The sequence below is a fragment of the Anoplopoma fimbria genome, chromosome 20, assembly GCF_027596085.1.
Source record: "Anoplopoma fimbria isolate UVic2021 breed Golden Eagle Sablefish chromosome 20, Afim_UVic_2022, whole genome shotgun sequence".
NCBI lineage: Eukaryota > Metazoa > Chordata > Actinopteri > Perciformes > Anoplopomatidae > Anoplopoma > Anoplopoma fimbria.
Genome location: NC_072468.1, coordinates 14,992,701 through 15,007,123, shown reverse-complemented (window position 1 = coordinate 15,007,123; position 14,423 = coordinate 14,992,701). Strand labels below are relative to the sequence as shown.

At 40.3% G+C, this 14,423-nt stretch overlaps 1 long non-coding RNA gene across 1 annotated transcript; it reads left to right on the top strand.

Annotated features, from left to right (window-relative positions):
- The first annotated feature begins 417 nt into the window (after positions 1 to 417).
- LOC129110284 (uncharacterized) lies at positions 418 to 10,801 on the top strand. Its single transcript, XR_008532166.1, has 4 exons — positions 418 to 447; positions 595 to 738; positions 10,593 to 10,612; positions 10,694 to 10,801. It is a non-coding gene; the product is annotated as an uncharacterized LOC129110284 (long non-coding RNA).
- Positions 10,802 to 14,423: the final 3,622 nt, after the last annotated feature.

Below are 14,423 nucleotides of genomic sequence, written 5' to 3'. Positions count from 1 at the left end.
CATCACTGGGGAACAATAGATTGCCAGTGGACGTCCGGAGAAAGATCAAAGAGGAACACAACTGACACGAGAGACCATCTTTGAACAGAAGAAACCACCTTTTTACAACCACCTAATAACAATTTAACTAAGTTAAATAATTCATATGATGACACCTGACATTAGCTGATTATCTTTACTGAACCAAAAGGCACAGAACTTAAATGCAGACTCCGGAGGCAGTTCAGTAGTTTAAAAAAAATACTTTACTCAAGCAATATTTGATGCACAGATGATCCGTAAGTATAGTTTAACTGTTTGGTTAAACTACTGTCGACAAGGTCATGAATGATGTACTGTTTTGTTTCAGCTGCTGACCATTTAATATTTTTATTATTTTCTTTCACAGAAGGTTTCTGTTTAACTGGTCCCATGCTTTGAATGCAGTGTCTATAAAAGCTTTAACTGGTAAGCTTTTGTCTAACATTATTAAATGATAAATACCCTTAAAATGCTTTAGTACACTCTTTGATACAAAAAAGAATATTCTACTAATACTACTGTCAAACCTTGCTACAAGTTTCTAAAATGCTTTGTTTATGTGACATCACACAGTTGCAGCCATATTCACAGGCCTGAAGTTGATTGACAGCAGTCTGGACAAATGGCTAATGAAAGTGATGGCTGGTTTTGTTGGCTGGGAAGCTTTGTTCTACATTATGTTGGAGGTCCATTTAAAATGGAAGGTTAACAGTGCAGGTAAATATATATTCATATTTTTTTTAATCCTGTCTCCTAGTAATATTATTATTAACGTATAGTGCCTCCTAATGGGTGGCTTTTTGCAGCAGAGATAAAGTTGCAGTGGATCTCCACCTCAAAGGTTCCATCATAGATGTTTGTTTCTGTTATTATCAAAAAGCAGGTTGACGTTCCATATAAATACAGTTAAAGTATCACACGCTCAATTCAAGGAAAATGAACATTGCCTATTCAGAAACTGTGCCTTTAAATTAGCATTCAGGATTTTCATACTGTTTCAATGACCCAACTGTATAATATATTGACCATTTCACAGTTTTAAACTGAAACATTGTCAATTCGCAAGTTATTTTCAGGTTGCAGTGTATGTGAATGACATCATCTGACAGGAAGTAAACATGAACCAAAGCTATTGCCTAGCAACTAGGGAAGGGGCAAAAAATCTATACAGCATAGTATTGCGATATTTTGCGTGGCGATATTGTATCATAAACGTCAAGTATTGATCTTTTATTATTTAAATTATCTACATTGCAATAAGGGATGTCAAAGCTACGAATCTATGGTGTCCTGATTCTTGCAATGAGACATGCGGTGAAATCTCCTCTCGTGCAGGTGTGTGGGAGCATTTTGGAGATACAAAATGAGCAGGGAGTCATGCTAACAGGCTTTGTTGGGATGTTGTTTTTGATGTGCTGGAGAACCAGTTTCTCAAAGCACTTCATCAGAATGGGGCTGGGTGCCACAGGACGAAAGTCTTTTACACTGGACACTGCAGAATTTTTACGCACAGGAACGATGGTGGCTGTCTTGAAGCAGGAGAAAACACTCTCCTGTGACAGTAATATGTTGAAAATGTCAATGACAATTAAAGCTGCAAGCAGCGATGATCGGGCCCTCGCACTACGGACACGTCAGGGTAACGGCGGGACGCAGGCTCAAGAGGCCGCGAAAGCCTGCGGCAATCGGGCACCTCGTCCAATAGTTGGATGTACTTTTCTTGTGTGGAGTGCGTGACGCTGTATCCACCATGTAGCAAAAGTGAACACAGAAAACGCTGTTTGCCCGATTGCCGCAGGCTTTCGCGGCCTCTTGAGCCTGTTGTTCTATAACAACTGTAGACCACATCATTTAAATGTCATGTAAATCGGATGCCGTTGTGACATAAGATAAGATAAGATAATCCTTTATTAGTCCCGCAGTGGGGAAATGTGCAGGATAACAGCAGCAGAGAGGATACTGGAAACTACAGACATAGTAAAAAACAAGTATTAACACAGTAAATAATATAAAATAAGTTCAAAAAGTAAAAAATCCAAAATAACTCAAATATTATATATACAGACAAATAATTGTATCATTGTACAGTGTATTGCACATATTTTTATATTGCACATATTTTTATAGAAGTTTTTTAGTGATCTACTGGGAGCAGAGATGGTTGTGGAGCCCGACAGCAGCAGGAAGGCACTACCTCCTTTACACACCGGGGGGGGGTGAAGTAGCCGGTGGCTGAAGGAGCTGCACAGAGCTGCCAGAGTGTCCTGCATGTGGGGGGGAGATGTTGTCCATCAGGGATGATAGCTTAGTCATCACCCTCCTGTCTCTCACCACTTCCACTGTATCTAGTGGACACCCCAGGCCACAGCTGACCTTCTTAACCAGTTTGTTAAGTCTCTTCCTGTCGGCTGTTGCGATGCTGCTGCTCCAGCAGACCACTCCATAGAAGATGGCTGACGCCACCACAGAGTTGAAAAAGGTCCTCAGGAGTGCTCCTTGCACTCCAAAAGAGACCTCAGTCTCCTCAGCAGATAGAGCTGCTCCGGCCCTTTTTGTAAATTGCGTTGGATTTAAAGCATGGCTCCAAGAGACTTTATTTTAAGTCTACATGTGATACATGTGCCTTCCAAATTTCATACATATCGAGGTAAAACGTACTGCGATCAAAATTTTGTAGGGGGCGCTATTTCAATTCAGTTTATTTTGTATAGCCCAGAATCACAAATTACAAATTAGCCTCAAAGGGCTTTACAATCTGTACACATACGACCTCCTCTGTCCCGGAACCCTCACATCGGCACAGGAAAAACTCCCCTAAAAAAAAACCTTTAACAGGGAGAAAAAAGGAAGAAACCTATGGGAGAGCGACAGAGGAGGGATCCTTCTCCCAGGATGGACAGAATGCAATAGATGTCATGTGTACAGAATGAACAGCATAACAGAGATACAACACATTCAATGTATATGACATAAATTATTCATATAATAAGAGTAGTCAGCAGAGTAACGAAGGGAAAAAAAATAACAGCAATTATTATAGTAGAATTATAATTATGAAATAGGGAATAGTAATCGAAGTAGCAGTGGGTATCAGCCGGGTCACAGCAGGAGGCACGACTACGGTCCAGGTACCACAACGATTCATGGAAAGCTGCAGAGCGAGAAAGAGAAAAGGGCTTCAGGGTGGAAGCAAAGCTAATATGCGTAATGGTAGAGGTAATAGTAATGTGACTAATAATAATAATTGTAGTAGCAGTTGGTGTCAGCAGTGCCATAGCAGAAGGCACGACCAAAGTCCAGGTACAGCCACGGTTTATAGGAGCCTGCGAAGCGAGAAAGCACAAAGACTCCAGGGTAGAAGCAAAGTCAATAAGCGTAATAGTACAGGGAATAATAATAGTAATGTGACTAATAATGATAGTGGTAGTAGCAGTGGGTGTCAGCAGGGCCTCAGCAGGTAGCACGATGACAGTCCAAATTTAACCCCGATTCCTGGGAACCTGCGAGGCGAGAAAGCACAAGGACTCTGGGGAAAAAGCAAAATCAGTTATGTGTGTAAATAGGAGATTAATACATAAAGAAGGAGGGAGAGAAGAGGAGAGAGGAGCTCAGTGTATCCTAGGTAGTCCCCCAGCTGTCTAGGCATATAGCAGCATATCTAGGGGCTGGACCAAGGCGAACCTGAACCAGCCCTAACTATAAGCGCTATCAAAAAGGAAGGTCTTAAGCCTGCTCTTAAAAGTGGTGAGTGTGTCTGCCCCCCGGACTGAAACTGGAACCTGGTTCCACAGAAGAGGAGCCTGATAAATGAAGGTTCTGGCTCCCATTCTACTTTTATAAACTCTAGGAACCACAAGTAACCCTGCATTGATTGAGCGCAGCTCTCTAGTTGGGAAATATGGAACTATAAGTTCCTTAAAATAAGACGGTGCCTGGCCAGTTAGAGCTTTGTAGGTGAAGAATTAGTAGAAGAATTTTAAATTCTATTCTTGATTTAACAGGGAGCCAGTGCAAAGAAGCTAATACTGGAGTAATATGATCTCTTTTCTTAGTTTTTGTTAGAACACGTGCTGCCGCATTCTGGATCAACTGTAAAGATTTAAGAGACTTATTAGAGCAGCCTGATAATAAGGAGTTACAGTAATCTAGTCTAGAGGTAACACATGCATGAACTAGTTTTTCTGTATCGCTTTGAGACAGGATTTGCCTGATTTTAGAAATGTTACGTAAATGAAAAAAGGCTGTCCTTGAGATCTGTTTTATATAAGAGTTAAAAGACAGATCCTGATCAAAGTTAACGCTGAGGTTCTTAACGGTAGTGCTGGATGCCAGAGCAATGGCATCTAGAGAAACTATATCGTTAGATAATTGATTTCGAAGGTGATCTGGGCCTAGTAGAATTACTTCAGTTTTAGTTAAAGTCAATTGTTGAAGGTCGATGGGTGAAAAGCCATCTAAATATATTTCAGGTTCTACAGCTGTTCCTAAGGTTCCTGTATTTGAGGATCGATCGGTACTGGTTGAGGGCAGTAGATTATTCATTTTGTCTCTAATAGTTAGAATCTTATCATTAAAGAAGTTCATGAAGTCACTACTACTGAGGTTTAAATGAATACACGGCTCAACAGAGCTGTGACTCTCTGTCAGCCTGGCTACAGTGCTGAAGAGAACCCTGGGGTTGTTCTTATTTTTCTCTATTAATGCTGAATAATAGGCTGCTCTAGCATTATGGAGTGCCTTCTTATATATTTTAAGACTGTCTCGCCAGACTAAGCGCGCTTCTTCCACATTGGTGGAACGCCATATCCTTTCAAGTTTTCGCAATGTTTGCTTTAATTCGCGGGTTTGAGGGTTATACCATGCAGCAAACCTCCTTTCTTTTATTAGCTTCTTTTTTAGAGGAGCTATAGAGTCTAGTGTCATTCGCAGTGAGCATGCAGCACTATCAACAAGATGGTCAATCTGAGACAGACTAAAGTTAGCGTAGGAGTCCTCTGTTATATTGAGCAATGGTAATGAATAAAACCCTGAAGAAATCGCTTCTTTAAATTTAGCTACAGCACCATCAGATAGACATCTAGTGTAGAAACTTTTGCCTAATTGCGTACACTCTGGTAGTAAAAATGTAAAAGTTACTAGATAATGGTCTGATAAAAGAGAGTTCTGTTGAGAGACAATTACATTTTCTATTTCAATACCATATACCAGAACAAGGTAGAGGGTATGGTTAAAACAGTCGGTTTATGTACACACTGACAGAAGCCAATAGAATCTAATAATGAACTAAACGCAGTACTAAGGCTATCATTATCCACATCCACATGAATATTAAAATCCCCTACAATAATAACGTTATCTGTTTTGAGGACTAAACTTGATAAGAACTCTGAAAATTCAGATAGGAATTCAGAATACGCACTTGGTGCACGGTACACTATAACAAATAGAGTTGATTTTAATGCTTTCCCGCTCGGGTTTGAAAGACTAAGAACAAGGCTTTCAAATGAGTTATAATTTAATTTAGGTTTAGGGTTTATTAATAGGCTTGAGTCAAAGATGGCTGCTACTCCACCTCCTCGGCCTGTGCCTCAATGAATGAGTATTAATATGACTTGGAGGAGTTTATTCATTTAGGCTAACGTACTCTTCATGACACAGCCAGGTTTCAGTAAGACAAAATAAATCAATATGATTATCTGATAGTAAATCATTTACAAGTACACCCTTAGACGACAGAGATCTGATATTTAAGAGTCCACATTTAATTGTCCTATTTTGTTGCCTTAACTTTTATTAGGTTATTTTGTATAACTCCTCTTCTGTTGACTTTAAATAATTGAAGTGGCTGTGGGGCAGACACAGTCTCTATAGGGTTTTGGGTGGGTAACTGGGTGGGTAACTGCTCTAAAGGAAGCGCAGAGAAGTGTGAAAGACTGCGACTCTGCTTCTGCTTTCTGGTCTGAATTCTGGGCCATGGATTAGGTCCACTAATAAAAAAGGTAGATTTCTAGATATGAGATCTGCTCCATCCAAAGTGGGATGAATGCCGTCTCTTCTAATCAGACCAGGTTTTCCCCAGAAAGTTTGCCAGTTGTCTACGAAGCCCACATTGTTTGCAGGACACCACCTCGACAGCCAGCGGCAGAATTATGACATGCGGCTATACATCTCATCGTTGACCAGGTTAGGGAGGGGGCCAGAGAACGGAGTCCGACATTATCTTTGCATATGAACACACCGATTCCACGTTCAATTTAGTGACCTCCGAGCGACGTAATCGGGTGTCATTACCGCCGACGTGAATAACAATCGTACTGTATTTACGTTTACCCTTAGCCAGCAGTTTTAAATGTGATTCTATGTCGCCCGCTCTGGCCCCGGGGATGCAGTTAACTATGGCCCCTGTCTTCGCTAACTTCACGTTTCTGAGAATGGAGCTGCCGATAACCAGAGTTGGTTTCTCAGCGGGTGTGTCGCTGAGTGGGGAGAACCTGTTAGAAACGTGAAGTGGTTGGTGGTGACCCGTGTGCTTCGACATAGAACTATGCTTCCTTCGGACAGTCACCCAGCCTCCCGGCTGCTCGGGGGTTGCCGGGGACGGCTAGCAGGAGCTACGTCTGGTCGGCCCTCACCGGCTACGGGGGTGGGCTGGCTAACTACAGTAGCTAACGACTGAGCTTCAATGGTGCGGAACCGTGCTTCTAACTCACTGAGCCTCACCTCCAACCTAGTAAATAAACTACATTTATTACATGTACCCTTATCAGTAAGGGAGGCAGAGGAATACCAAAACATGAGACACACTGAGCAGGAGAGAGAGCAGGAGAAAGGAGAGCCATCGCTAGCTGCTAAGCTAAATGAGGCTAGCTAACGTTAGCAGAACTGAACAACGTGTAAACAGCTGTTGGTTTAAGCGAAAAGTCGCTGAATTAAGATGTGAACTATGAGTGTTTAAATGTAAAGCAGGTAATTAGCCGCTATAATAAAGATTATCACACAACTGACTAGTTTTCGCTGGAGCTACGAAAAGTACGCTATCAACTACGTTGGGAACCGGAAGTGAGGCAATACGCTTACCGTAGTACGTCAGCTATCAAGCCGACTTGCCACTCTGATGCATTAAGATCTTATCAAGTAACTACATTTTGGACTTTAAATGTGTGTGCCAAGAGTGGTTGTGTTTCAAGCATTTTTAGACCTTTAAAAACACCTTCGTTTTCATGGCGAATAATGCGTCGCCACGGTAACGGCGTTCCGCTAAACAACAAACTTTTGATAACTTTTAATCACTAGGGTCTTAAGATTGTACCGACCAAATTTGAAGTGGATCTGATAAATTTCCTAGGAGGGGTTCGTTAAAGTTCAGCGCCTGGAAATGGCAAAGAATACAAAATAAATTCATACAAAATTAAAAATGTCCGACTTCCGGTTGGATTTAAAGCATGGCTCCAAGAGACTTTATTTTAAGTCTACATATGATACATGTGCCTTCCAAATTTCATACAAATCTAGGTGAAGCGTACTGCGAGGGCTGCTTTGTCGAAATTTTGTAGGGGGCGCTATCGACCCGAATTGCCACTCTCATGCATTAGAACTATATCAGGTAACTACATTTTAGACTTTAAACATGTGTGCCAAGTTTAGTTGTGTTTCAAGCATTTTTAATACCTCAAAAACATCTTTGTTTTTCACTTCGAAGAATGCATCGCCACGGCAACAGCATTTCACGAAACATCAAATGCTTTGTGGGCTGGCATTATGAACTTCTTACATATCTGTGGGACAAATTTGAGGTGGATCTGGTTTCCCTACTAATTGTGGCAAGCCAAAGTATAGCATCAGTAACTTCCTGTTACCAGAATGTGGCGCTATGACTATCATTCAAAATTGGACTGTATATGTCTTTTGGCCCGGAGTGAAATATGGAATATATCTGACATTGTGGAGTCGAGTTATATCAGTTTATTCGTTCACGGGGAAGGATCGAAATTCACCCTTCAACGAATTCTTACAATCTTCACAATGAAGCATTATCAAGGTAGTTAAGGCTTTTCTGACCAAATTTGAGAGGGATCGGATTAGTTTGTGACGAGGAGGATGTAAGAGTACACAACATGTAACTTCCTGTTGCCACTAGATGGCGCTATTACTATGATTCTAAATTGACATAATGATGTCTTCACGGTCAGGATGGCATGACACGAAAGATGTTTAGTATATTAGACAATGTACGGCCTAGTTATAACAACTTCCTGTTTCATGGCGAATGGTGTTTTTGAAATCGACGCCACAGATACATAGCTGACCGAATTTGAAGTAAATCGGGTTAAATCTCTAGGAGGAGTTCGTTAAAATACGTCACCTTGAAATGGTCAAAAAACATCATAAAATTCAAAATGGCCGACTTCCTGTTGGGTTTAGGGCATACGTCTTACTGGATTTTTTGTACGTCCCATTATGTTACATATACCTACCAAATTTCACGTAGCTAGGTGAAACGCAGCGTTGGGGATAGTCAAAAGGGGGCGCTATTGAGCCTATTGCTCCGACCTCAGCCCGGCACCCCAATTTTATTTTCATTATTTATTTATTTTTTATTATAGGCCGGTCCTCTGGAGGACGGGCAGACTTGACAGCTGACTCTTTGCTGAGGAGATCAAAGGGGGCATAAAGGTGGTCAGCTCGTCTGGCAACTTGCACTCACACATGATGGGAACGCTCATACATTTGTAACCTGTGAAATTCTGGATCGCCTGGCACATATCTTTAGTGTTGTTCGTGTTGAGGTCTCTCACCAGTCTTTCTTGTCACCTCCGCTTTGCCTCCTTGATTCAAGCTTTCAGTCTTGCACTGGCAATGCTCACCACTAGACGTTTTTTAAATCACACTGTTCATTTAAGGGAGCAATGTGTAGGATTTAGTGGCATCTAAATTATTTGTGAGGTTGTAGATTGCATCCAACTGAATACCCCTTTGCTCACCACTCCCTTTCCTAGCATGTGGGAAAACAACAGTAGAGTAGTGTTTTTCAAACTATATTTGCTGGGGACCCAATTTTTTTAAATGACTGAAAATTGGCACCTAACTCTCAATAGCCCTTATCTTTTACTGCCATTTCGGCATCATCTTATATATAATATTGATGAGTCAAGCCAGCCATTTCTAAAGGATCTACATTTCATTAAGCACAACTTTGTTTTACCAGGCTTTACTGAAACCATCTAAAAACGTATATATAAATATGTATTGGTCATAAATACTTCAAATGTAATAAGTAGGCTACATTACCAGAGCAATACGATCATTCAGGCTTTATCATGTGGCTCAAATGTTTACTTCAGATATAAATATAAAATTCAAGATCAAGGAAGAAAATCTGCAAATGTAAGGAAGGAGTCACCTGTTGGTCATGACCCAGTCTTTGAGAAAGAATTGTTTAGAATATTTTAGAATATTTAAAGCAACAACAATGTGTGAATGTATTAACAAGCTACTGTTATTCAGTGTTTTGTTGTCACCTAAATGGCTTATGTCTTACTAGCATTGTGCACAGATATTATTGTATTTGCTCACATACCTACCTTACATACAACTAACACAGTGGCTAGGGGTGGGTATTTTTAGAAATGTATCGATACTACAACTCTTATTGGTTCTTTTTCATTACTAAATAATTACTTAAAAAAATATTACTTAAAGAATGAAAGCTCGCTGTCCTTGCGTGAACATAATGGTGGGGGATAACAGACTCAGAACGGAGCCGATTTTAATTAGGTTTTACTTTTTTTAACATGGTTATGCTTGTTTAACAGATGTATTGATGAAATTTTTACTTGCAAATATTGTATTGCACTTTCAGTAGTTGTCGTAGTAATTGATCACTTCACCTGCTTCACTTTAGTATCTCCTCTCTGCTTGCTGACTTTGTGTGTGTGCTTGTGTGTTTGTGTGCGTGTAGTTGGAAGAGGTCAGCCCCGACAGAGAAAGCAGTGTGATAATAAATAAGCCTACACCAAAATATTTTTAAAAGTACGGATTAAAGAACGGATTACGTCGGAGTTTATCAATACTCAGGTCTTTAATAATTTAGCAACAGGTCCCTTTTTTTTATCGGGATTTGGTACCCATCCCTAATAGGGACTTTTGCTAATAACACAGCTAATAATTCGCTACAAGCAATCCTGCCTTGGGACACCCTGAATCTCTTGGTGATGAGCTGGAAGTTGAATCCTTATTTTTTCAAATTTAGATAGATAGGTAGCTGAGGTTGTTCTACATTAGGCGGATTCTACACGTACAATATGTGTAATCGTCAATGGTGATGAAATCAGTTTCATTATTCATTTTTATTGAGGTAACAAGTAGCTCACCAGCTACAGTAGCACATGCAGATTAATTTGTTGCTCCACTTTCTGGTGTAACTTTCTGGTGTGTTATTGATGGGTCTGGGTCAAGTTTGAGTTAGATATTTCAGTCCTTTTTTGAAAAAACATAAAAAGAAATGTACTGTTGGAAAATGTATACAAGTATTCTGCAGCAGCTTTAATTAATCTATTTTCTTTGGATTACAGATATTTTGGAATCAAAAATGGTAAGACAAAAAAGGCTCAAAATAAACAAAGAAACAATTACATAATGCTGATTTGTAATGTAAATTGCATTGTATTGTCAGATAACAGTTGATGGCCTGCTGATGGCTCTGTTCTTCCTGGGAAATTTCACCTTTTTGATGACACTGTTGGTTGGAATTGGGATGTCATAAGAAGAGTAACAACAGAGCAAAAAACATGAGCTTAAGCATGAGCATTTCTATTATATACCTAGAATTTGTGAAATTGATAAATCCTTTTTTAATTTTTTAACTATTTTCATCAAGTAGTTGAAAATGTATAAATGTCTAATTTAATAAAATTTACAATGTTTTTTGTTGTGAAGCAACATTTCTTTTTAAATGTTGACGTAAATATCTGTACCCTGTTAACATGATAGTGAATTTACAACTCATATGTATGTTGTACATTTAAAATGATCGAAGTAGACCTAGTTCAGAGATGATAAGCAACATCGATCCTACCTTTTTAAGTTAGAGGATGTGCTGTCATGTTTAGATATTCTACTAACCACTCAAGTAATGCTGTCTCTTGTATTTCAACTTAATCCCTAACCAAATTTTTTTTGTAACATGATTTTATCAGATCAAATATCAAGCTGATAAAAAATGAAACACCAAAGTATGGTTTACATTTTGTACCTTTTGTACCTTGTCATTTGCAAGTGCCTTCATCATTTCAAGTGTTGATTGTAGAAAGAAATGTTATCACGAATGATGGAGTACATGCAGATTTTGTGCATTAAAGTAATTAATTAATTGAAGCCTTCTGGTTCTAGTTCCACCAAAATTAGAGGAAAACCTGGCGAACCCAGTCAGATAAGTAACTGCCCTTATCTTAACAGCCTCACTGTACATCTTGGATAAAAACGAAAAGCGATATGCAAATATGCATAACTAACATACATTTTAATTTTGTATGAAAATTATATATATATATATTTTTACACTTGTAAAACAAACATCCAACATGGGTAAGTGCTGTTGAGGTATTCCTTTATCACAGAATTGGCCTTTCATCATCACAGGGACATTTTGAATGAACTTCCTAAAGCAATGCGGAAAATATTTTACTGTTAGAGGCCATGTAGTAAAAGTGGTAAATCCTTTCTTACTGAAAGTTGTCAGAAACACATTTCTACTCAAAAAAAAAAAAAAACCACTCGAAGCTGGATTATTTTAATAGAAATGATAATTTGTGTTTCCTTTAGGGACCTGCTTATAAACAGTTGATGTTCTATTTTGAGATTCTTTTCATAAAAGAATTGAGTTTTCATCATTGTTATAGATAGAATTTCTTACTGAAAGATGCCAAAAACTTGATCACTGTTCTTTTCATGAAAAACTTATTTCTCATGCCTCTAGTCTAAAGCAGTGTTTTCTCACTGATAGCTGCTAGAAACAATTTTCTACTCAAGAAATGCTTGTGATATTAAAGGTGCCTGTAAGTTATTCCTCTAAGTAACTGACTTTATCTGACTGATTTTGAGTATTAAAGCTTTTCTGTCTGGCTGATGTTCTCAAATTAAAGTGACGATGACAATGATTGCAGTTTGGTAGTTTCATTGTCCATCCAAACAATGGTTTCTGCAGTATAAAATATGCACAATCTGAAAATAGTAATAGAAAATATATACTGGTAAACTAAGCAAACAATTACTACCTGGATTAAATTGCAACAATAATAAAATATCACAACACATTAAATAAACACAAATGAACAGACATGCCAACTTCCTTATGCAAGCATGGCATGGGGGTTTGACAGAGAGCAGAGAGATCTGCAGCTCTGCGTGAGGGCCTTATATAGTGGCTTGATTCACACCTCTCTGCAATTCAACATAACATGTTGAAGTCTTACCATATCAGGGGTGATGGGGGGAAGCAAGGTCCGCGGCCTGTCGATTCCAACGTTAACCCCTCTGTGACTTCGATTTGTGTAGGTGCCATGTCTGATGATGGCCTAACTATGCTATCTGAGGGTCAGCAGACTGGTAGACTGTCTAATTCTGAGGTCCTTGGTGACATCTCTTCCCACCTGTCTTATCTTCCAGAGGTTCAAGGTCAGGAAGTGATCCAACTTCTATTGTCGTACCCCAGGTTGTCTTCGGATGTGCCCTCCAGTACAACCATTCTGGAGCATGACATTGATGTCGGTACCGCGGTTCCTATTAAGCAGCATGCGTACCGATGCCCAATGGCAAAGAGAGAGGTGATGAAGAAAGAGGCTGAGTATCTATTGGAGAATGGACTAGCTAAGCCTAGCTGTAGTCCATGGAGCTCTCCGTGCCTTTTAGCTCCCAAGGCCGATGGCTCTCCACGTTTCTGTACTGACTATAGAAAAGTGAATGCGGTGACTGTGCCTGACTCTTTTCCGTTGCCCAGGATGGATGACTGTATTGATAGCATTGGTCCTGCTGTATTTATATCAAAGCTTGACCTCTTGAAGGGGTACTGGCAGGTGCCTCTGACGGAGCGAGCTTCTGATATTTCGGCCTTTGTTACACCTGACCACTTCCTGCAGTACACCGTCATGGCGTTTGGAATGAGGAATGCACCAGCCACGTTCCAACGGCTGATGCAGTTAGTTTTGGGAGATGTGCCTCATTGTAATGTGTATTTGGATGATGTGGTGGTGTATTCTGACACGTGGGAGGACCACATTGCCAGTTTGAGGGTGGTATTCCAACGGTTAGCTGCGGCATCGTTGACGCTCAATCTCGCTAAATGCGAGTTTGGTAAGGCCACCGTGACCTATTTAGGCAAGCAGGTTGGACACGGACAGGTCCGCCCTGTTGACGCCAAGGTCAGAGCTGTCCTAAAATATCCTGTTCCTTCCACTCGACGTGAGTTGCGTCGGTTTTTGGGAATGGCGGGGTATTATCGTTGTTTCAGCAGGAATTTTTCGGTGGTGGTAGCTCCCCTCACCTCATTGTGTAGTCCTGCTGTTCCCTATGTCTGGAGTACTGCATGTCAGTGTGCCTTTGAGGCTGCAAAGTCCCTTCTGTGCAGCGCCCCGGTTCTGGCAGCTCCTGACTTTTCGCGTCCCTTTCAGCTGGAGGTTGACGCAAGCGCTGTTGGCGCTGGTGCGGTGTTGCTACAGGAGGGTGAGGGCGTTGTGCAGCATCCAGTTTGTTACTTCTCAGTTAAGTTCAAAAACCATCAGCTTAACTACTCTACCATCGAGAAGGAAACCCTGGCTATGCTCCTCGCCCTCCAGCACTTTGAGGTGTATGTGGGATCCAGTGCCTCTCCTGTTGTGGTCTATACAGACCACAATCCTCTTGTTTTTTTGGCCCGAATGTATAACAGCAACCAACGGTTGATGCGATGGGCTCTTCTGGTACAAGGCTACAACATTGTGATACGTCACAAGAAGGGGGTGGACAACGTTGTGGCCGATGCCTTATCAAGAGGATAGTTTTTTTCGGGGTATATCAAGCTGATGTTTATGTTTTGTATGTAATAATGTGTGCTAACCCCCTGGGTTCGCTTTTATGGGGGGAGGTGTTACGTAGGTGGGTTGGCTCATCATCATTATCGTATTCCGTTCAATGTAAACATCAGGTTGGTATAGGTAGTTATTTTGTATGAGGAATTTAATCCCTTTTCTTGGATTGTAAGTATTGTTCTATCTACCAGAGGCTCCCATTTAGACAGCCTAATAGAAATCTCAACTTTGAGGTTGATTTCTTGAAATAACTTAATATTCATCAATCTTCACAAATGCCTTAAACATTAATTTGTCACTGAAAGTTGCCAGCAACATTTTTCTAATCAAGAAACACTCCCA